This window comes from Anabrus simplex, chromosome 1, assembly GCF_040414725.1.
Source record: "Anabrus simplex isolate iqAnaSimp1 chromosome 1, ASM4041472v1, whole genome shotgun sequence".
NCBI lineage: Eukaryota > Metazoa > Arthropoda > Insecta > Orthoptera > Tettigoniidae > Anabrus > Anabrus simplex.
Genome location: NC_090265.1, coordinates 1,759,786,273 through 1,759,811,681, shown reverse-complemented (window position 1 = coordinate 1,759,811,681; position 25,409 = coordinate 1,759,786,273).

The window sequence follows — 25,409 nt, the reverse complement described above, 5'->3', positions numbered from 1 at the left end:
CTCGTAATTTTTCAAACATTATGGGCATCGTTCTTCAAAAATCGTCCTTTGTACACTTGTTTCATGTGCTGTTTTCATATTTACGTTTTGCACATCCGATCGGGAAGGGGAACGCGCTAACTATACGCTGCCTGGCTGCTGGCGCAGCTCGTTCCAGCCTGGTTGGTTCGCGTCCACTGCTTCGCTCCTCCCTACCTCTCCGCCACACCCCGATACTCCCGCGGCACTTCTAATTTGACGACTATTTATTTGTTCAATTTTGGCGTTTAAACTTGCGCTGGACACATGCAGTTTTCACCTTAGCATTCTACTGCCTCCCACGAATATTCCTACCAAATTTCAACCGAATCCGAGTGTAACACACGTATGTGTTCCCTCGTTAGTAACTATACTCATTTACACAGATCCTTTAAACTTCTAAAAGGAAGGACTTTGCGCAACTTTAAATTTACAAACAACAATTAAAAGTGATGTGACCATATTCAAGGGACAACATAGCTAAGAAGAACGCAGGTCGTATGACCATATTATAAATCTATCATCCATACCATGTTTAGGAGTGAGCATAACCGGGCCGAGAACCCTTTTAAAAATTATCATTAAGTGGGGCTTTACACCTACTCAACATATACATTGCTTAAAGATAGCGATCCGCTTCCTCAAACTCCTCATAACCAGCTACACAAGGGGAAAAAATATATGTCTTACCTCCACGACTAGTGAGTATTCGGTTCGAGGTTGCGGCAGGACCTGCCCGCAAGTGTGCAGCGAACGAAGCAATAAGCCAGAATGACGACAAGGTCAAGCGAGCACTACCCTGCCCAGAGCGGGGAAAGGCACGCTCAAGGTGACCCGCCTCTGATTGGCGCACCAAAAGGGGACGGGGTGTTTCTCACCAGAACGTGGAGCCAAGAGGAAGATAGCCAACTTAACGCGGATGAATACCCCAGGACGGGAAGAAACTTCCCTTTATCCTGAGGCCATAAGAGGATGAGGCCCAAACTTTATTTAAGGACGAAAAGGGCAATCGAATAAATACATTATACAATATAACACGTACAAATAAGAACACGATTAAAACACAGCTTACAAGCATAACCACAAACGAAGAAATAAGACGAAGTGAGAGGAGAGAAAACGTTCTTCATGGTACAAGGACAATACATGTTTTTGTGGCTTTTGTGGTATTGACTATTTCAGTGACGTTTCTGCACGAATGGGATCATGGATTCATTGCGGCCTGTGCCAGATATGGTTTCACGAGTATGAGTGCAAACAGCATGAAAGGTGATTTTTGTGTGTGGCAAATGTATTGTAAAACAATAAGAAATGTAAGTAGTAATGCACGGTCCATGTGTTAAGTCGAATAAAGGTACATGAAACCATCCTATAGGGAGTCTTCTCACAGTGTCTCACAAGCAAAAAGTATACAGGGACCACCAGACCTAAGTGGACGGATGGAAGGAAGCAGACACACAGCGAAAAAATGAAAGCGTACCGGGGAAATAAAAAGCAGAAACCGTCGTAACTGGCAAAAATATGATGTCCGGGAAATGGCGCACTATGTTACAGTGATGTCCAGATTTCAGAGCATCTGTTCCAATTACCGGACGTTTTCCATTCATTTTAAAATATTGTTTTTATGTAAGTATGCAATATTATCTAAATGTTATAAATCCCACTAGTATCATTTAAGCATTTCATATGATATTGTGTATATTTCAGTGGTAGAAATATTTACTGTTATGTGCTCTATATCCAAAAGCATTTGAAACGTCCGGATATATGGTCCTCTACCCAGTTTTTTCGTAAAATCGTGACAGGTCTCTTAAGCGCTGAGATTGCAGTACCTTTTATGCTCCACGATGCCGAAATATGAATATTATATGACAGAAAACTGAATCTTAATGAGGCTCATTATAGTTCAAGTTTCATCATGATATGGGTTCTCCACCAATCAGAGTTCATATTTTCATTATGATACAACTGTTTTGACCAATTAGGTAAGAATAGCATCACACCTGCACTCAACGCACTAGCTTCGCACTTGTTTCCAAAATCAAATATGTCGGACACACATATTAACATCAATGCACCTTCTACTTCCAATATTCTACAACTACGCGGCACATTACCGCAAATTCACTTCAATAACTTTACAATAAACAACTTGCATTTGAAATAAAGCTACGTTATGATGACCTTCTCTCAAAGCTTTGAAAACATATGACATAGTCAAGGTCTGTGATTCTACTCAAGGAAAAGCAAAAACTTAGCGCATGCACTCTATGCTCTGTTCAGTAAACTCAACTGTCAAGCGATATCTCGACAGAAATTTATGAATATTAGAAAAATAGAGTTATAATTATCGTCGAGCATAAACAGTCGTATGAAACTCGCCTATAATTACTGCCATTATAGGCTGATGGGGAGTGAAGGAATAGAAAAAGTCATGATCTGTACAAATACACCGAAAAAATCACTGCCATCATACGAAAGCGAAGGCTAAAATTGTATGGGCATCTGGAAAGAATGGGTGAGAAACGGCTAACTAAGAAATTATTCAAGTACATCATTGGACTGAACATTTTGACGAAGTGGGTAAAAGAGGTAAAAAGATGAAATTTAAAGTGGACTTACAATGGATATGATTCACAACAAAATAATTTAGAAGCCGAGTGGACAGCATCAAAACATTCCGGGAGAAACCACCAAAATATAGAGCCAAATTGGTCATATCTGAGAAAGAAAGGAAGATCAGAAGTGAAAGGATGAAGAGGTTCTGGGATGAAAAGAAGAATAAGAAGAAGAGCTTTAATTTCAATGCGGTCCATAGGCGGCCCAATTCGGAAAAAAGAAGAAGAAGGCTTGTTACATACACTGACTGACAGAGCAAATGCAACACCAAGAAGGAGTGATTCGAAAGGGATGAAAGTTGGGGAAAAAACAGAGTCGGCACGGACGAATAATTGATGTTTATTTCAAACCGATATGCAGGTTACACAATGCGCACGGCATCGACTCACTAGGATGTAGGACCACCGCGAGCGGCGATGCACGCAGAAACACGTCGAGGTACAGAGTCAATAAGAGTGCGGATGGTGTCCTGAGGGATGGTTCTCCATTCTCTGTCAACCATTTGCCACAGTTGGTCGTCCGTACGAGGCTGGGGCAGAGTTTGCAAACGGCGTCCAATGAGATCCCACACGTGTTCGATTGGTGAGAGATCCGGAGAGTACGCTGGCCACGGAAGCATCTGTACACCTCGTAGAGCCTGTTGGGAGATGCGAGCAGTGTGTGGGCGGGCATTATCCTGCTGAAACAGAGCATTGGGCAGCCCCTGAAGGTACGGGAGTGCCACCGGCCGCAGCACATGCTGCACGTAGCGGTGGGCATTTAACGTGCCTTGAATACGCACTAGAGGTGACGTGGAATCATACGCAATAGCGCCCCAAACCATGATGCCGCGTTGTCTAGCGGTAGGGCGCTCCACAGTTACTGCCGGATTTGACCTTTCTCCACGCCGACGCCACATTCGTCTGCGGTGATTATCACTGACAGAACAGAAGCGTGACTCATCGGATAACACGACGTTCCGCCATTCCCTCATCCAAGTCGCTCTAGCCCGGCACCATGCCAGGCGTGCACGTCTATGCTGTGGAGTCAATGGTAGTCTTCTGAGCGGACGCCGGGAGTGCAGGCCTCCTTCAACCAATCGACGGGAAATTGTTCTGGTCGATATTGGAACAGCCAGGGTGTCTTGCACATGCTGAAGAATGGCGGTTGACGTGGCGTGCGGGGCTGCCACCGCTTGGCGGCGGATGCGCCGATCCTCGCGTGCTGACGTCACTCGGGCTGCGCCTGGACCCCTCGCACGTGCCACATGTCCCTGCGCCAACCATCTTCGCCACAGGCGCTGCACCGTGGACACATCCCTATGGGTATCGGCTGTGATTTGACGAAGCGACCAACCTGCCCTTCTCAGCCCGATCACCATACCCCTCGTAAAGTCGTCTGTCTGCTGGAAATGCCTCCGGTGAGGGCGGCCTGGCATTCTTAGCTATAATACACGTGTCCTGTGCCACACGACAACACGTTCTACAATGACTGTCGGCTGAGAAATCACGGTACGAAGTGGGCCATTCGCCAACGCCGTGTCCCATTTATCGTTCGCTACGTGCGCAGCACAGCGGCGCATTTCACATCATGAGCATACCTCAGTGACGTCAGTCTACCCTGCAATTGGCATAAAGTTCTGACAACTCCTTCTTGGTGTTGCATTTGCTCTGTCAGTCAGTGTAATTTACTATTATGGTATTATTAGGGATGCCTAGTATTTTACAGGTCTTTACAAAATAAAGATCGGTATCGTTCCACGAGCACCCACCATCAATTCAGTCACCTTGTACTTATTTATAGAGTAGGGCAGTGTAGGTTCGAAGACAGCCTTCTTCTCGTTGTCAACTTCCTGTGGCAAGTCTGTATTTATTTCCAACCACACGGTTGGATCTAGTGTATAGCCAGTTTTTTATTCGGATTTAAACGCTACGATGTGTATTCACCTTGTTCTCCCTTGTATAGCGATTCCAAAAATCTCCTCATGAGTGGTATATCCGCTCTTTGTAAAGAGTCGGGTAGCATGTGGCGAATGGTGTGATGGTGGGCATTGCGGAGAATTTCACCGTACGGACAAAAGCAGAAGACCATAACTTAGAGTTAAGACGAGCCCCGTGGTCCCTAGTAGGCCAAAAGGAACAAGAAAAGGGATTATTATTATTATCATCATCATCATCATCATCATCATTCTTCTTCTTCTTCTTCTTCCTCTTCATATTATTATTATTATTGGGAGCCTCCGTGGCCCAGGTGGCAGCGCGCCGACCTCTCATCTCTGGGTTCCGTGGTTCAAATGCTGGTCACTCCATGTAAGATTTGTGCTGGACAAAGCGGAGGCGCGACAGGGTTTTCTCGGGGTTTCCGGTTTTCCCTGTCATCTTTCATTCCAGCAATACTCTCCAATATCATTTCATTTCATTAATCATTCATTAACCGTTGCCCCAGAAGAGTGCGACAGGCCTGGGCAGCCGGCACAATGCCCAACCTCGCCGCTAGAAGTGACCTTCATTAATTCCATTCCTGAGCTGGTGAAATGACTGGAAACAGGGTGTGGATTATTATTATTATTATTATTATTATTATTATTATTATTATTATTATTATTATTATTATTATTATTATTATAGTGCCCATCTCCGTATAGTAAAGGTTAGCACTGTTAGTTGCCGTCCTCGGAGGTCCGGGTTGGATTCCCGGTACCGCCAGGGCTGGTATGTGGTTAAAATATTACATACAGCTCACCTCCAGTGAGGGTGAGCGTGAAAACAGTGCACCACGTCGGGATGAAGACACAAGTCTACTTATTATTATAGTCCTACTACTGCTCATAAATATCTGAAAACCAAGACACTGCTAATAATTTGGGATTACCAGGATATGTTCATTATTCGGTACTGAAGAAGTAATTAAATTACCGTGATGACCTGAACATTGCATCAAATCAAATAATTCTCCAATGGCGTCCTGAAAAATATCATTCCACCAATTGTCCGTCGTCAAATTTAATCAGCATTATCAGGCGGTATAGTGCTGGATTTCTGAGTCCAAGTTGCTGAGTATACAGCTCAGCACAAATACACCATCCTCGTGTCAGCGTATTTACTGGTACTTAAAGTAACTCATACTGGACAAAATTCCTGCACCAGTATTTAGTAACGGTGTTACGGAACGGTACCTAATCCACAGTTCTAGCCCATCAGGCAAGAATCTCAATGTTGAAAACATCCTAGGGACATGAGCTACGAATTTTAGGTAAATAAATACTTTATTATAATATGAGAATAAATTATTTATTTCTTCCTAAAGCTTACAATCCTTCTTATCCGGTCGATTGGATTAGCAGTTTGCCTTTTTCTACCACTACAAGCGCTAATGAGGGTTTATGCAGATATAATTATATTCAGTGTGGATATTTTTCAAAAATAAAAAAATGCCTGAGGGTATTAGACCAAGGAACACCCTGCAGATAGAATTACTAAAATAAGTTAATTTAACTAGGATTTGTCTCAAAAAGGAAACAAGTCAAGAACCAAGCTATTTTAGGCTGTTTTTCCGGAACTGCATTTAGGCCGGAAGTGATTACCAAAATTTGTTTTTTAGTTTGATAGAACTATTCAGGAGTCAAAATTTGAGACCATTCCGGGCCCTCTAGACCTTCAACTTTCGGCACAATATTGTGTAAATTGTTAAGTTAATAAATTTCATTATTCGTCCGTATTGAACCAAGATTACAATTTATTAAAATTTGTATCCACCTTATTCAAAACATTAAAAGGTTGTTAAGATGAAATTACAACATATATTTTATCAGAACTAGTTTCAACGCCTTTTTTGGCGTCATCATCAGCTGATATACATTTTAGGAAATATTGGCAAACACATAAGTTTATCTACGTCACATAAAACAAATTTAAAAAAACATATTGATGATCTAAAAACCGTGTTAAAATTATATTGTTTCAAAGTCCATATTATCTGAGACTTGCGAGTATTAAACTTTAAGTTACATCGGACCTCATCAACTTAAAGTTTATTACTCGCAAGTCTCAGATAATATGGACTTTGAAACAATATAATTTTAACACGGTTTTTAGATCATCAATATGTTTTTTTTAATTTGTTTTATGTGACGTAGATAAACGTATGTGTTTGTCAATATTTCCTAAAATGTATATCAGCTGATGATGACGCGAAAACAGGCGTTGAAACTAGTTCTGATAAAATATATGTTATAATTTCATCTTAACAACATTTTAATGTATTGAATAAGGTGGATACAGATTTTAGTAACTTGTAATTGAGTAAATTGTTTAATCTTACGCGTTTCATGATATGTGAACCGCTGCCTTGTCTACTAAGAAATGTTTTCAAGATTAAAGAGGAGAACTTTATCAATTATTTCATTACTTCGCAACGGACCTTATAACCACATTGTCACCAAATAAAACATCACCTGAAATTTGTCTACAGCGATAACCATAACCACAAAAACTGTCCCTCTTCAGATTGTTCTTGATGGGACCTCTCACGTGTGTTCTATAGGTAAAAGAAGTTTCTGTTCAACAAAACCCTTTTATTCCCCGGTAATGGCCTGTTCTTCGAACTAATGTTGCCATCATAATATCATCTCCAGGATGCAAGCTCCGCCAGTAAAGTGGTGCTTTTACCAACATTTAACTATTGTATATCAAAGTGACACTCTATATGGTGGCAGTTAGGCGTAACGCGTGTGGTAAGCGAAGTGAGGTCTCGCCTGTCTCCTCCTAAAACTTGAATGTTATGTAGAGCTCCCTGTCACATTTTGTAAGTTGTACATTCGATATTCCTATATAGTATAAACTTATTGGAAGAAGTTCAGAAAATTCGCATTGAAATGCTTGGATTAATCTCTCTATATGAAACTGGATGTTTCTTCGTGTGTCCTTTGTTGTGTGTATGTTGGGTATTCAGCCCGAAGGCTGGTTTGATCCTCCACAACTACGCCAACAGCTGTCATAGACAGCCTAGGTGTTACTGAGGAGGCATGCCAGGTGAAGGAGGAGTGAGGTAGTTTCCAGTTTCTTTCTTCACTGGGCCATAAGAATTGTTTACATACTATCGTTCTGCCAAGCCCACTGGAATGCATGGACCAGCCGACTCAATGAGCAATATTTTCACACCACTCATAGCAGGGACTGGCTGCATAATGAATGGTATTATTAGCATCACTCATACCTCGATCACTGTTATATCGTCAAAGCTAAGGTTAAGACTGGGACAGGACAGGACAGGACAATGAAAGTAACATATTTATTCTAGCCCGTACCAGAAGAAATAGTGCACTATAAATGCAATGGCCAGATTTATTCAAAAACTACTGGACTGATTTCGCTGAAAATTTCACGATTTTCCTTACTCCTGAGAGGGTTTAGAAAGTGGTTTGTACGAAATCCGATTGGTAGTTCGACGTAGGGTGTAAGAAGGTGTGATAAAGAAAATGTTGGAAATAACAGATATTACGGGCGAATGTGTGTATGTTCCAGCATAGTTCTCAACCAAACTCGATACAGATATATACAATTTACTATCTGAAAAATTTGCTATAGGGGCGAGAAATCCCTAGCACCTTTAAGGGAAGGAGGTGAAATTTAAACGTCTGAAAATGACCGATATTAGTGACGTGGTGTAGCTGAGATGTACTGTGACACGTTCAATGCCGTTTAAGTCGTTCATTCCCACTCGGTATGGGGGTTAGAAAGGCTGAAAGAATGTCCAAAATGACCAAGATCATGGATGAACGTGTGCGTTTCAGTATAGCTATCAACCAGATATGATTCACATATCACTGACTGTTTAAAAAAATCTGTGCGGTAAGATACGCCTACTGGCGGTGGGTAGAAAGGGGGTGAAATATTATAAAATTAGGAAACGACCATTACCATATGTGAAGACGATGGATTTTAATAAATACAATTTTCCTTTGCTTTTAAATATACGGTTTGGAAACGTCTAACGCGGGCGAAGCCACGGGCACCTGCTAGTGTTAAATAATAAAAAACACCTTCAAGCAATCAGACATGCACACTTTATTTGACAAAAGAAATGTATTTAATGAGGCCCTCTAATTCAGTTTCTGTCTGTCTATCCGGATCGTCTTTTATGATTCCTGGCCTTTACCCATTTCATTGACGTAGACACTCGATGACCAGTTTCACTGCAGAAAGCCCTTCCTGACTTCAACCCTATTCATTATAGAGTGTTCCTGTCGTACTTGGCAGTGCGGTATATTGTATGGAGATGGTGAAAATTGAATTAAGGCAAACTAATACACCCAGTTCCAGAACTAGGGGAATTAACCATAATAAGTTTAAGTACCCGATACGGCTGGGAAATAAACCCGGGTCCCCTTAATAGAAGAGGATAGTTGCCCAATAGTACTTCATCTTAAAACAACAATCACCACCGCCGCCGCCCCATCAATATCAACGGAGGATCAGTAGGCTGATCCATGGGATCAGATTGTCCGTATTGTATGGCTTTTCGAGTATCACATAAAAACGAAAAGACAAAACATACAGCACTGTTTTGAAACTCAGTGTAAATTTAAAATATGTTTACTCTGATTTTTTTAATTGGAGTGAACGGTAATTGGATACACTGTTATTACTTATTGATCAACGGAATAATAAAATCCGGGTTTGATTCCCTCCTCAGACTTAACGCTGAAAAGTGTATGTATGTACAGTATGTATGAATGTACTGTATGTGTATACACTCATGTTCATAAAAACTTAACACCTTGAAAGGCTAGGACATGTTCATTAATATGTTCTGCAGAAACCATTAGCACTGGGTTCAGCATATGCCTTTGCTGGCAGGACCTAGTGTTTACAGTGCACTATGTCTTCTGGTATGGGCTAGAGCAATTTTGTTACTTTCATTGATCTGTCTCTGTCTTATCCTTGGCTTTGACGATATGAAAGTGACTGAGGTATGAGTGATGCCATTTCTTCTGCAGCCAGTCCCTGCTATGAATGGTGTGAAAATGTTGTTCATAGGGTCAGTTGCTGCATGCATTTCAGTGGGGTTGGCAGACTGGTGTGTAAAAGCAATTTCTGGCTCGCTGAGGAAAGCAACGGGAAACTACCTCACTCTTCATTTCCCTAGTACGCCTATTCAGTGATGCCTAGGCCATCTATGACAGCTGATGGCAGAGCTGTTGAGGATCCAACCAGCCTTAAGGCTCAAGTTTGAACATACATACGGGTTCAGCATGTGTGCTGTTGCCTAGCAGGCACTGGGTCCTCCATGGGCACTGATATCTAGTTCAAGGCGTTATGGCATTGCCTGTGGTATAGCCATCCGTGCTGCATTCAACTGGTTCCACAGTTCATCTTTGGTGTTTGGCATTGGGTCACAGCGCCGCACCCGTTGTTTCACCATATTCCATACATATTCAACGAGCGACAGGTACGGTGGGCAACAATCTGACACCCTGTTACAACAAGTAGGCACGTGGTCTTGCAGCAACATATGGTCGTGCATTGTCCTGCTGAAATACGGCGTCTGGAGAGTCGTGCAGAAAGGGTATGGCTACGGATCAAAGGATGTCATTCACGTAGGTCAAACCGGTCACAGTGCTGCGGACACGCACCAACTGTGACTTGAGGTTGTTCCCAATAGCACCCCACACCATAAGGCCTTGAGTTGGCGCTGTATGTCTTGTGTGAATGCAGCCAATGTGATCCATCTCCTTCTGTCTGCGGCGAACCAAAATGCGCCCATCATTTTCAAACAAACAGAACATGGTTTCGTTCGAAAACGCTATCTGCTGCCATCCCTGTTCCCAGTGACGTCGTTCCATTCACCATTGCCGTGTAGGATAATTATGCACGTTAGTCAAAGGTAGGCGGAGAAGTGGACGAAGCACCGGTAACCCAGACCGTGATAAACGGTGACAGACTGTCACTCCTGATAGTGTACGATGTGTTGAATTGTTCCACTGTCGCTTCAGAACCGAGAAGGATGCAGATCTGTCCTGAAATGCCATTCGGATGAGGTGACGATTTTCTCGGGGGGTGGTCCGGGTTGTGCCACCAGACACATCTCGTAGTGTTCTACGGCCTTCTGTGAACCAATCTGTACATACCCGTTGCACTGCCGACACACTTCGTCCCACACGAGTAGCAATTTCCCGGATGGACGCATCACGTTCACTCATGCCAATAATGCCCCCTCTTTCAAACGCACTCATTTGACGGTACAGTTCTGTGAGGCACCCTGCACGTCTGCTCAAGTCACACTGATACATCGCCTTCGGTTTATAGCGACAACGGGAGACGCAGTCAAAGTGGTGCGCCGAGATATCAATGTGGACCTCGAACCTGAGGGCTGAGATGATTCTAATGCTAACGTTTCTTCAGAACATACTAATGCACATGTTCTGTGAATATGAACTTCCTATCTCTAGTCTTTCAAGGTGTTCTGGTTTTTATGAATAGGAGTGTATGTATCTAAGTATTTATATATGTAGGCCTGTGTCCATCCATTATCTAAAGGCTAAGCCTTGTCGCTGCAGCCACATCCCACGGTCTTCAGCAGTCCTTTTTATCGTGACATAGGAAGTAAAACCCAGCTGAGTGATTATATTCTTAAGGTATGAGAGATGTGGTCTTCCTCTCGACTTCTTCCCTAGGACTTTTCCCTCGAAGAAATTCTGGAGAAAGGTGTCATGCCGTAGGACGTGTCCAAGAAATTTAGCTTTCCTCTGCTCTATTGAATAAATTAATGTCCGTTTCTAATGAACATCATTCAGGATTTGGATATTAGTCTTTTTTCTGTCCAACTCGTCCCTGTCAGTCTTCTCCAGAACCATATTTCCGCAGCTTCTAGTATTGATTGTGCTTGTTTTCAGGTCTCACAACCGTAAGGATTACATGAATAGTTTCAGAACCGTACTTGGAACGATGAGCCTTAAAAATCACGGAAGTTTTAAAAATTGAAATTATTGCTATATTACACGTGCGAAATTTTTTGCAGTATTTATACTATCTCATTTTAAGGGGACAGGCTGGAGATAAACAGATATTTTTACCGAATGCATGGATTTTCACGAAAAAATTGTAGGAATGTCACCTAAATAAAAGTAGGGATATCACGAAAATGTATTTCATATACAAATAATTGTTTTCCAAAAAAATGAAAATAGGTTTTGAATTTTTTAATTCCTTCACGAAATTTAATTGAGATGTTAATAAAAATGTGTAATTAGGTAGATAATACATCATTAGAAAATACCTTGTATTGATTTCTCTGTACATTATTTATACAAGGAGATACATTGTACTAAATGTTGTGTAAGTTTTCTTTCTTACTTCTTTGTTAATCTGTTTACCCTCCAGGATTGGCTTTTCCCTCGGACTCAGTGAGGGATCCCACCTCTGCCGTCTCAAGGGCAGTGTCCTAGAGCGTGAGGGTTTTGGGTCGGGAAGATACATCTAGGGCGGAGGACCAGTACCTCGCCCAGGCGGGCTCACCTGATATGCGGATCGGGGGATCAGGATTGGAAGTGATAGACAAAGAGGAGGGAAGGAAGCGGCCGTGGACTTATGTTAGGTACCATCCCAGCAGTTGCCTGGAGGAGAAGTGGGAAACTACGGTAGACCACTTCGAGGATGGCTGAGGTGGGAATCAAACCTCTCTACCCAGTCAACTCCCGAGGCTGAGTGGAACCCGCTCCGGCCCTCGTACCACTTTTCAAATTAGTGGCAGAGCCGGAAATCGAACCCGGACTTCCAGGGATAGCAGCTAATCACACGAACCACTACACCACAGAGGTGGACCTGTGTAATTTTTATGTTCGAAAATTTTAGATTTAAAGAACCCTACTACTTGAAAAGATTTTGAAATCATAATTTCTATACACATGTTTCCTAATATAGCTGTGATACATAAACTATACAAATTTTGTTACACCTGGCAGAATGTTATGTGACAAAAAATGGGAATAATATATACAATGATAGTTGATGGGAGAAAGAAAGCAAAGCAGACACCGTGCCCATTTTTGCTGTGTGCAGACTGGTAAACAAAGCATTATTAAAGTGATAAATTGTTTGAATTCAATGGAATAACTTCGCGACAAGAAAGAAGAAACGTAATCTTCTCAATTTCAGCCATTAAAATGTATTCGCCATTGTGATCAATATATCGATTTCTATCTCCAGACTGTCCCCTAAAGGAGGGAACACCAACATACTTAACTATAAGAGAGTGACCTCGTTATGAAAGAGCGCCACCATCTTGAGCCATTAACCCACCATGCAGCGCAGCTAACAATCTGTGTACACTCTTGACTCCGGCGTGAAAGCACGTCATGTGAGGAGTCGGTTAATTTATCCAAGGAGTTATACAGGTATACTGTGCACCAAAAAAGAAGTGAACATTTGAGAAACATGTGGTGAGAATAATTCGTCTTTTTCGAAAATTATCGTTCCATTAAAATGGCTTCAAATTGTCAAAGACGCATTGTGGAGGGTCGATTGGCTTGTTAGAATTCCAAAAAGTCTGAAATTATAATTGCTGAACGTGAAAGTCTTGCCGGGAACGTCTCAAAGTTAAGGTGGCTGAGTGCCGAACAGCTACACCCACTCAAATGGAGCCAACCACATCTACTGTCTCCATGGAAATGTTCCTAACTACATGATAAAATGTCGTGTGGCTTCCGGAGAGGCCTGGTGGAGGTGTTTTGATTTGATTTCCGTAGGCGACCTGCGCGTCGTGATGAGGATGAAATGTTGATGAAAACGGCAGGTACACAGAGCCCTCGTGCCAGGGGAATTAACCAATTATGGTTAAAATTCCTGACCCTGTCGGGAATCGAGCCAGCACGCTAACGATTTAGCCATGGAACCGAACAGGTGATGCAGGTCTTCTTAGGCACACCCACAAAGGAGTTGAGCTGCATGCATCATTTCAATCTCGTACCAGCACTCCTGCCGTTCTTAAATTTCTGCCAGTACCGGGAATCGTACGCGGTCCCGCTAGGACGACAGCTAATAACATTTATTGTTACGCAACGGAGGCAAACACTACGTAGTTTAATTTCGTTACGTATCTATCACGCAGTAGGTATTTTTCGATAAATGTTGTGCCCTTGACACCGACACACCCTCGTTGGTACTTTTCAGTTTTTACGACGTACTGTTTCCTTTACAATTTCAAGAAAATTCTAATATTACGTAGGCCAACCATATCCTTATTTATTTTCTTGTAAAATCTCTTAGGCGGGAAGTATGGTCATGCGCGAGCAATCATATACTGGCGGAAAAAGTCCCGTCTGGTGTCAGCAGCGCAGCAGCAGTGGGTCGAAATGGTGACTCGTATTGTTTCTCCCCCCGCCTGCGAGGTTCCCTCTGTCATAAATGTTATGCGGAAATTGCGATTGTCCATTTAAAACAAGGGACGTGGAATAGTGGGTGCAGGTATTGTGGTTATCCACATACGGCTCGGCGCTCAGCAACTGTTCTGCAGTGTTCGGCTGGGAGGTATTTGAACATCCTCCGTACAGTCTTGATCTTGCTGCCAGTGATTTTCATCTCTTCCTTCGCCGAAATAAGTTCCTTTCCTCCTGTCAGCATTTTAACACCGACGAAGAGCTCAAGACGTACGTCACATCTGGTTCCATTCGCAGGCGACAGACTCTACATAAAAAACCTGTCGGCACTTTTTGCTAGCGCTTTACGTCGCACCGACACAGATAGGTCTTATGGTGATGATAGGATGAGAATGGCCTAGGAGTTGGAAGGAAGTGGCCGTGGTATTAATTAACGTACAGCCCCAATATTTGACTGGTGTGAAAATGGGAAACCACGGAAAACCATCTTCAGGCCTGCGGACAGTGGGATTCGAACCCACTATCTCCCGGATGCAAGCTCACAGCCGTGCACCTCTAACCGCATGGCCAACTCGTGCGGTAAACCTGTCGGCACTAGAAAGCGTAAAAGCGCTATGCATCAAGAGAGTGATTGGAGTATCAAAGACTACAAGATCACGAGTCGTGTACCTACTCGCACGAGAATCATTCCTCTTTGAAGACCACAGAACACTTTTTTCTCTACCCAGAACTACAGCCTCAAAAAACTACTAATATCACTGAACAAAAAAAAAATTATATACCTACAGAATTCTATGGAACTGGGGACATGATAGATTGGACGTGCGCAACATTCAACTGTGAGATCAGGCACGTTAAAAGATTGGCAGTATAACTTAAGGTTTTCACCATATTATTTGCATAAACGCGTCTTACCATGAACGAACAGAGACGTATGAATGTAAACAATATGGACATTATGTGTGAACGGTACCACTCACAACCAGTAGCGGCTCGTGCAGGAAATTATTGTGTGCTGTAACCCCTTCCTCCTCAAAAAATAAAGATGTTTAGAAACATATGTGATTTTCAAAATGCTCCCCACTGAGCTTTTCACACTGAACAAACGCGCAAACAACCCCAACACATATACACATTCCTTATACAAAACTAATTAAACACACACTGCTGCCAAGTGATTTTCATCTCTTCCTTCGCCGCAAGAAGTTCCTATCCTCCTGACAGCATTTTAACACCGACGAAGAGCTGAAGACGTACGTCACACTCTGGTTCCATTCGCAGGCGGCAGACTCTACATACAAAACCTGCCGGCACTTTTTGCTAGCTCTTTACGTTGCACCGACACAGAATTCACGAACTCAGAAACACTCGGTTTTTTAATTAATTTCTTGTGGCTATTTCTAGCCGAGTGCAGCCCTTGTAAGGGAGACTCTCCGATGAGGGTGGGCGGCATCTGCCATTTGTAGGTAACTGTGTGTTATTGTGGTGGAGAATAGTGTTATGTGTGGTGTGTGAGTTGCAGGGATGTTGGGGACAGCACAAACACCCAGCCCCCGGGCCATTGGAATTCACCAATGAAGGTTAAAATCCCCGACCCGGCCGGGAATCGAACCCGGGCCCCTTTGAACCGAAGGCCAGTACTCTGACCATTCAGCCAACGAATCGGACAGAAACACTTGGTGTGAGCGCGCAAAAACAGAACTTCTCAACCTTATCAGAATCATTGAAATAAAACCAGCAACGTCGTAATGCAAAATTACATGTTATGTTGTTATAATGAAATTTATAAAGCAGACATTTTATAAACAAAGGAAATCAAAATAACCTGTACTTATTTTGATAACATATTTTATAGTTCATCGATTTAAAAATGTGGCTGTGGAATAGGCAAGTTGAGAGTATTGAAATACCTGGCGGAACCAGCTGATGCTTTCTCTTCATCATTTTGTTTACCCGTTTGCTTTTAGCGAACCCTCTGATAACCTACAGCTGTGTCAAGAGGCTGCTACCTGCCACGTTCTCATATCGGTCGAAATGCTGGTGTGACAAGTGCTGCCTCTACGTGGTCCAACGAAGACTCTCTGTGAAGTGATGTGTTCGCTGTTCTTTCCACAGCACATCGGAAAAAGTTGGGCACGCATGCGCAAAAGGCAGACTTCCTGCTTTCTGGCAAAAGGCTTAGAAATTATCGCTGAGCTGTGGTCTGCACAGCCCGCACCCGACGTGAAGCGCACGACTTGTTACCTGGTTGTGAAGTGAGTTGAATGATTTGTTATTCTTTGGTTGGCGTGTTTCTCATTGCACTGTATTTGATTGTAGATAATATTATTAAATTTCTTTTTCAAATAGATAATGTGCTGCAGCACTTCAGCACATACGGTACGGGCTGAAGTGGAATAGGCAAGTTGAGAGTATTGAAATACCTGGCGGAACCAGCTGATGCTTTCTCTTCATCATTTTGTTTACCCGTTTGCTTTTAGCGAACCCTCTGAAAACCTACAGCTGTGTCAGAACTCTGCAGCAAAAAAAAAAAAAAAAAAAAAAAAAAAAAAAAAAAAAAAACCATTCGATTAAATATTTTGCTAAATAAGATTGAAATGCGTATTATTATTGTATACTTCCTCCATTTCTACTGCTATTTGGCTGCTATAAGAGTTTTATTATAGGTTTGAGGTTTGTACCACGATATGACAAGTGTTTAAATTCTGATTGTGGTTATGTCGAGGAATAGCTCCAACGTTGCTGTATGGGGTGCCAATATTATTTTGCATGTAACTATGTATGTAGTAGCCGGCCCCGCGGTGTAAGGGTATCATGCCTGCCTCTTAGCCGGAGGTTCCGGGTTCGATTCCCGGCCAGGCCAGAGATTTTTACCTGAATCTGAGGGCTGGTTCGAGGTCCACTCAACCTACGTGATTACATTTTAGGAGCTATCTGACGGTGAGATGGCGGCCCCGGTCTAGAAAGTCAAGAATAACGACCGAGATGATCCGTCGTGCTGACTACACGACACCTCTTAATCAGCTGGCCCTCGGGCTGAGCAGAGGTCACTTGGTAAGCCATGGCCCTTCGGGGCTGTTGCGCCACGGGGTTTGGTTTGGGTTGGTTTAGGTATGTTGTATTTTTCTTTTAGTAGGGGAACTTAATATCTAAATGGCCCTCGTATACAACTAGAAGGGAATTTAAATTTATTCACAGGGTCATTTCCTTTCATATATTGTTCCAGGAACCTTCCCAGTGTCAAGACTGGGTGGGAGAACAGTTAACGCAATATTAACTACAATGCATGGGAAGTATTTTAGCGAGTGCTTGTTGTGCAGGCAGGGATTATCGAGGTGTAAGGCAGTTAACTTGTGGTTCTGGAAATTCACAGCGGTCCTCTAGCTTACAACTTAAGTTTCAACGACAATTGTACGCATGAAGCAGCAACTCTGCTCGTTCATACTGAATAAGCTGCACATACAGATCTATAGCATTTACCATTCCTAAATTCATCAAGAAGGAATGAAATTCTAGAATAAATGTCTCGACCATGTATACTGAAAACGGGTGTGAGGAAATATATTGTAAATTCTACTATGCATTAAATATTCTATAGGGCCGATGACCTTCGATGTTTGGCCCCTTAAAACAACAAGCATCATCATCATCATCATCATCTAAAGATTCTATAAAATTTTGTGCGTGGTTTCGTTTTTCGAATAGAGGTGAATACCAGTTAACTAGCACGAAGAACAGTGGTGTTTTTTCCCAGTAAATATTAGTCAACGTAAACACGGAAATCTACGCACAAATGTTACATGAGTCGTAAAATTAACTTAACATTCAGGAAGTACTTGATAGGAAGCACCCAAATTAAACGAAGGTGACATGATAGCCTGTCAGCTTCGTCACTGGATTCTGACCAAGGCAGTACCATTTCAGATCTCGTGTAATGAATGTGGAACTTAAAATTGAGCTTTACACGTTTGGTCATAATTCGGCGAAAATCATCGGTCATGTGGCTAATATTTATAATAATAACTGTCACAGGAAACTGAGAGTATTATTGATGATGATGATGATGATGCTTGTTGTTTTAAGGGGCCTAACATCGAAGGTCATCGGCCCGAGGGAACCAGAATACACTAAACGATAAAGAAATTAAAATTGTGAGGCAAAAAAGGCTGTGGCCTTTATTGGGAGGGAAATCGATATCTGATTTTGTGGAAAGAATCAGCATTGCCTGATGTAGACTGGCGACCAAGTGGTCCACATTTGAGACTGTAATTTCGTACACATACCTGAGCCAAGTTCCTCGCTAACCTCCTCGCCGTCAACTCTCGTTATCATCCGATACCCATGGCACGAGCTCTACGAGGATAACTCAGTGTTTCATGTTCACACCTTCATTCTTCCGGGGGTCTTATCTCTTCCTATTTCACCACTAATTTGTGTTCTGAGGGTATGGCTACCCAATTGCACTTCGCTTTTGAAAACCTACAACCTTTTTTCCAGTCAATGGCGGGGTCAGGGATGGAATGAATGAAGCCCCCATCTTGCGACTGCCCAGGCCTCGCACTTCTCTGAGGCAATGACTAGACTACCCGGAGAAATATCTGTTCCGCCTCCGCTTTGTCCACCACAAATCTCACATGGAGTGACAGGTATTTGAACCACGGGACCCAGTGATGAGTGGCTGACGCGCTGCCGCCTGAGCCACGAAGGCTTGCCCTTCCCTTTTAAAAGGTATAATTACTACCACCACCATCACGTTGTTTATCATTCAAAGGAGTTCCTTTCTTTCTTTGCATGATTACCTGAAAATGCGATAAACGGCCAACTATCTCTATTATTCATTTTAAATATACAACAAATTGAGCTTACTGTAATACAAAGAAGTGATAGAACGCAGTATTTAATGCACTAAGAAGTACAATTGCATTGCATTACTTCAATGTAGTCTACCACAAAGTCTGTTACCTTCTGCCCAATGTCCGAAAGCCATTCCGGACCGTTGGCAAGGCGTTCTCTGTAGATGGCAGCATCCTACTGCGCGGACTACTGATGCCACGTCAGGAAGTCGGCGGATCCGGAGTGGGTCCTTCAACTTCGGAAACAGGTCGAAGTCACAAGGACTCATGTCTGGTGAGTATGGAGGCTGTAGCAAGACCTCAATCCGATCCGCAAGAAACCGTCTTGACATCCTCCATTTCTAAGATGTTCACAATCCCTAATTCTTCACCTTTTAACGGGTATTTTCCAGAATTTGTCTTCTTGAATTCCAAATGTTTGTTCATATTATGACCCGCCCTAATTTTAAACACTCCCGTCATTCTTGCCTGTCTACTACTAATAATAATAATAATAATTATAATAATAATAATAATAATAATAATAATAATAATAATAATCGTATGGCCTCAGCTACCGTGTGCAGACATTTCGATTTGACGCCATCTGGCTGTCTGCTCGTCAATTTCGACGTTCCGTTTTACTCCAGGTCCGCTAGATGGCAGACAGAGTAAACCGGATCTCTCTTGGGCGTCTATGGCTGAGATTTAATTAATTTTGTCGGGTAAATACCAAACGTATCACCAGAGATCTTTTACATGCCGACATCGTACGACATGGAGTGTCGAATGGACTTTTTTCCGCCCTTCAAAAATCCGACTACCTCTGCCGGGTTTGAACCCGCTATCTTGGGATCTGGAAGCCGACACTCTACCACGGCTGCCTGTCTACTAAAGTCATTCCACGCCACCCCGTCACTAAAATATCGAAAGATAAACCGATCACTTATTCTTGTTGTAAGTATTCTAGGGTATTTTACTGTCACTTACCGAATCAGACTGATAAATTAATAGCCTAAATAAATAAATAAATAAATAAATAAATAAATAAATAAATAAATAAATAAATAAATAAAATATATGACATGCATAAAAATAATTAAACAAGAAGTAAATAGTCCGAAAAGATGAAGAGATTGTCAACCCCATATAATATTCATCAAAGCAGAAACAAGGTTTCTTTTTATGTTCTCTACTTACAGTTCTAACTTTGGTAGCAAGACGTCGTATTTACAGTGCACTGTCTCCTATTATGGGCTATAGGAAATGTGTAACATTTATTGACAATTCCGTATTGTAGCGATGCTGCATTGCGAATTTACGTCCTCCTGCAGTATAATGTATTTAAGGTTGATTTCCCTTTACGCATTGTTGTTGTTTTTGTTTGAGTCATCAGTCCATAGACTGGTTTGATGAAGCTTCCCATGCCATCCTATCCTGTGCTAAACTTTTCATTTCCACGCAAATACTACGTCCTACATCTGCTCTAATGTCTTTGTCATATTCGTACCTTGGTCTACGCCTACCGTTCTTACCGCCTTCACTTCCCTCGAAAACCAATTGTACAAGACCTGGGTGTCTTAAGATGTGCCCTATCGTTCTATCCCTTCTTTTTCTGGTCAAATTTCGCCAAATCATTCTCCTCTCCATTCGTGATTCGATCTATCCACCTCACCTTCAGCATTTATCAGTAACACCACATTTCAAAATCTTGTACTTTCTTTCTTTCTTTCTTTCTTTCTTTCTTTCTTTCTTTCTGAGCTAGATATCGTCCATGTTTCACTTTCATAAACTGCCACGAAAGTCTTCAAAAATATCTTCCTAATTACTATACCCATGCTTGAGGTGAGCAAATTTTTCTTAAGAATAGCCTTCTTTGCTTAGGCCTTCCTTCCTTCTGCTAGCCTGTATTTTATGTTCTCCTCACTTCTACCATCATTAGTTACTTTACTACCCAAGTAACAACAGTTATCTGCTTCCTTTAAGACAACTTTTCCCAAACTAATATTTGCTGCACCACCTGACTTTGTTCGAACGCACTCCATTATTTTTTGTTTTGGACATTGTACACATTAGCATAGGAAAATGAACACAACCAAAATTATTCTGATGGACTGCATATAAATATGTGGCTGGGAAGCGTGACCAGTCTTAATGGTTATAATGGGTAGGAAGGGCAGTGGGCCATACATGTTTTGAAACAAAGCCATCGATGTGTTCTTCATTTTCAGTAAGCTACCACATCAACCAGTGGCAGCTGATATAATGACACATGGAGTAAAGAAAAGTCGACGCATAACCTTTTCTATCTACCTTCATGTAATAGTACGATAGATGCAGGTTTAAAACCCAGAACAAATAAAGGGTGGACAATGTGTCACCGCCTTAGTTAGGGGATAGTAGGTTCGAACCACACTATCGGCAGCCCTGAAAATGGTTTTCCGTGGTTTCCCATTTTCACACCAGGCAAATGCTGGGGCTGTACCTTAATTAAGGCCACGGCCGCTTCCTTCCCACTCCTAGCCCTTTCCTATCCCGTCGTCGCCATAAGACCTGTCTGTGTCGGTGCGACGTAAAGGAACTAGCAAAATAAAAACGTTAGGGGATATGTGAAAGAGGAATTCCCACAATAACTAGAAGAATACAAAACTGCTGTTCGCCAGCTGTGCTCTATGACAGAGCGGTTAAAGAATCATAGCTATTCACCAAATGTCTGCACTGCCAAAATACGTATGTTGCACTTGGTATGAGAAATCTCACTGAAAGACCTAGCAATTTTCGAACATGTAGCATGATGAATAGAATATTACGTAAACAAGAAGTGGCTGGCCATTCCCTCTAACAAAAGACTCTACAATACTCGTCACGAAAGGCTGTGCATTAAAAGGCAAATATTGGTGCCCTATTCCGGCTTTTTAAGGGGAGTTTGAAAGGCCTATCCTGCCAATGTTAAATAAGCTAAGATTATGTTCCTATATTTTTGGAACCAATGAAGATACGACTCTGAATTTTTTACAGCTGACACTTGTATTAAATTTATGTGGACTGAAGCAGAAGTAAAATATAGAAACCAAAAGAACGAGATATATTAATTTTTTAAAAAGGTGCCATTTTTTACACAAAATATTTGAAGATGGACACCCGTTACTTCATGTCTATGGAAACATGCGCTATGATTCTGCTTCAGTAAGGACAGTAAGATATAATAAAGCATCTCACAAATTTTCATGTATGTATTACAAGTAGTTTTTCAGATACAGGAACATTAATCGTAAAAAAGTCATTTTGAGAAAATCAGGTTTAAAACTTGAAATTATAAGAACTCGCTCAGATTTTTAAATTAAGGCTCAATAGTACCCTGCAGCATAGTCAGTATCCTCTTCCTAGTACCCCTCCTTCTCTAAAGACATTTTCCTTCGCGATGACCTTGCTGCTTTGGTGTTGAACTCTGCTGCACGCTGTGCCTTGTCAATTCTTAATTTGTCTAAATGTTGCAGTCCCTTGATAGTATGACGGCCAGGGTTGATGCTGAGATGCAATAACAGTCTTATTCTTCCCATGTTCCCACCATTAAATATTAATACAGCATCATTGACTCCCCATTTCAAAGTTCTTAACCCCACATATTAATACATTTTTGGGCACTCTAGTCCAGATAATATCGTTGAAAGACTCGTTTGGATTCTGAGTGCGCCCATGTAGACACTTTCTGAGAAGGTCTGGATGAGCTAGATCTCTGTAGATTGGTTTTATAGCTTCCATAACCGCTTCATGTATAGAATTATTGTGCTCAAAAAACTCTCCTGAAACTTCAGCCTTTCGGATCCCAGTTCTTCAAAATGTTTACCTAATTTAGATTCACTTGCACTGGTAGCGGGCGTGTCTTCTTGTTTGGTGTCACATTTTGACAATCTCTTTTTCACTGTTGGCGGGTTCTACCTCATGTGAACCACATGGTCATGTGTTGTAAGTATGCTGGTTGCCACAAAACTTACGTTTCCCAAATAGATTAGCACTTCTAGGCATATTTATACTTTGTTTATCAAAATAAGTGCAATCAAACTACACGGAAGCACTTCCAGAGACACTAATTCACACGAAATTCAACACACTTTACACAAAAACAAGCATAGCGGCAGACATATTTGAAACAGAAGAGTAACAGAAATTGAGCGCCGAGTATTCTCTATGGATAGGCGAAAAACACAACCTTCTACGTGCAATAGTTTCAGATATATTTGTATATAAAGAGATGCATGTCCAAAATCAACCAGCCTGATGGATATGCAAGCAATATTATAAAATTAAAAATAAAATACTTATAGTAGTCACACAGAGATAAATTATATACCATTTTATTCAAGAAACACTAAATAATATTGTAGGACTTATTTTGAAAAATGTCAAAAAATTCACATTTTTGCCTTTCATACTCCCCTTAAATTGTTCATCATTGCTGCCAACTTGACTAGCTACATGTTGAAATCAAGAGACATAAACATCGACAAACTAACCTCAATATAAGCATCGATAATGGAGGTTCCCTTAATCATGTAAATGATCAATCAAGATATGAATATCTTTTCTAGCTTACAGATGACTTAAGGAAGTACACACACACACTCTCTCCCTCCCTCACTCAACATAATGTTATGTATTTCTGCCTACATTTTTATATACGCATTACCATAGCCGTATATTTCCGTGTTTGCCTTGTGTAAATAATTCAGCTCCCGACTTTAAATTATTTGTCGGACTGAAGAGAACCCACGCTGTAATAATACACACAAGCAAGTATATTATATGTACATTATGTCGTAAGTCAATAAGAATACACAAAGGTTAAGGCTGCAAACCGTACCAAAGTCGTCACAAGACCAGGTTAGGTTAGTCTAAGTTGATAACGAAATGCCCTTCCATTTGAACTGATCTTTATAGAGGACGTAATATTTCTTTACTTTTCGGAAGAGTTTTTCAAGATTTTTCTTGCTTCTTTGACATCCTAATCGAATTCCATACGTTAGTATTGGATGACATACTACCATAACATTTAAAAAATGCTACCTCCGTCATTTAGCACAGGCTACGTTATAAAATACATTATTCGAACCTGCCACAGTTCTACTTACCTGTCATTACCCAAACAGATTTACAATCCTACAGAAAAAGAAAAATGCCTTAATTATAGCCGCACATGTAACGCTAGTGATTTTAAAAATATGGCAGTGTCAATATGTAATTCTCGCAAATCACGAAATAAACCATGACTGTATAGTGCCAAGTTGCCACATTAAGAGTAACTGTAAGACGCCCTATCGGCAAGTAGGCTCCCTAAACTATATGGTTAACGACGCTGAATCGAACCTAATAGTTGGAAAATAACTAAAAATCACTACCTTCAGTGTTGACTGGGATAAAGTGTAAGGTTGCACCCGTATTGTGCAAGCTTACGTGCCAGGGAGTATACCTGTCGACAGCTAACTCGAAATTACACTAGCGTCCGAGGACTGGGGCTGAACAGGAAGCAAAGGCCCCTCATGAGTAGGAAAGCTGAGCCAGCCCTTTAACCAGGATAAAGCGAGGGAGAAGCATAATGTGTTTGATATAGGGTACGATAAGCAGTTTCTATACTACACTAGTGTCCAAACGTTAAGCATAATCATTAAACGAGGAATGTCAGACGGATTGCTGAACAAACGGAAGCTGACTCACACACCATATGTCACACAACGTGTCCAAAAAACAGTCTCAGAAAGGTTCTGGTAGCTAAGGTACACCTTTGACCACAACTAACAAAACTTTCCAATGTCTTTCGCAACAAAATATGCTGTTAATAGGGTGTATGGTTACCCCTAACGGCCACACATGCTTCGCAGCGACGTGGCATGCTCTCTATCAGATGGTCCAAGAGCTCTTGTGGAAGTCGATCCCATTCCTCCGAAAGGGCAATGCGAAGGCCTCGGAGAGTCCTTGGTGGAGGATGACGGGATGCATTTCGCCTCCCCAATGCATCCAAAGCATGTTCTATAGGATTCAGATCCCCAGAACTCCATGCGATGAATGTCTTCCCCAGCTTTAAATTCATCCACCAGAGCAGCGCGGTGCGGTCGGGCATTATCGTCCATTAAGAGGAAGTCTGGACCAACCACACCTCTGAAGGGTCGAACATATGGTCTCATTAGGTCATCCCTGTATTTCCGAGCGTTAACAGTGTTCTTCGGACCACCCATGAAGATGTGCAGGTACGTACGGCTATTCAACATGATGCCGCCCCACACCATGAAGCCTCCACCACCATACTGGTCCCGTTTAACGATGTTCCTGTGGTTGTATCGGCTACGCGATTTCACCAGATTAATGTGCGACGGGTATCGTTCTGGAAACTGAAGCGGGATTCATCTGCGAAGAGCACATGCCTCCATTCATTCATGGTCCAGTTTCGATGTTGACGGCTCCATAGTAAACGGGCCCGTCTCTGTGCAGGAGTGAGCGGGACGCACATCACTCGACGTCGGGCAAACAGCCCTGCTGTTCTGAGCCTCCGGTACACAGTTTGCCTGGAAACGGCAACTCCTAAGATGGCTGCA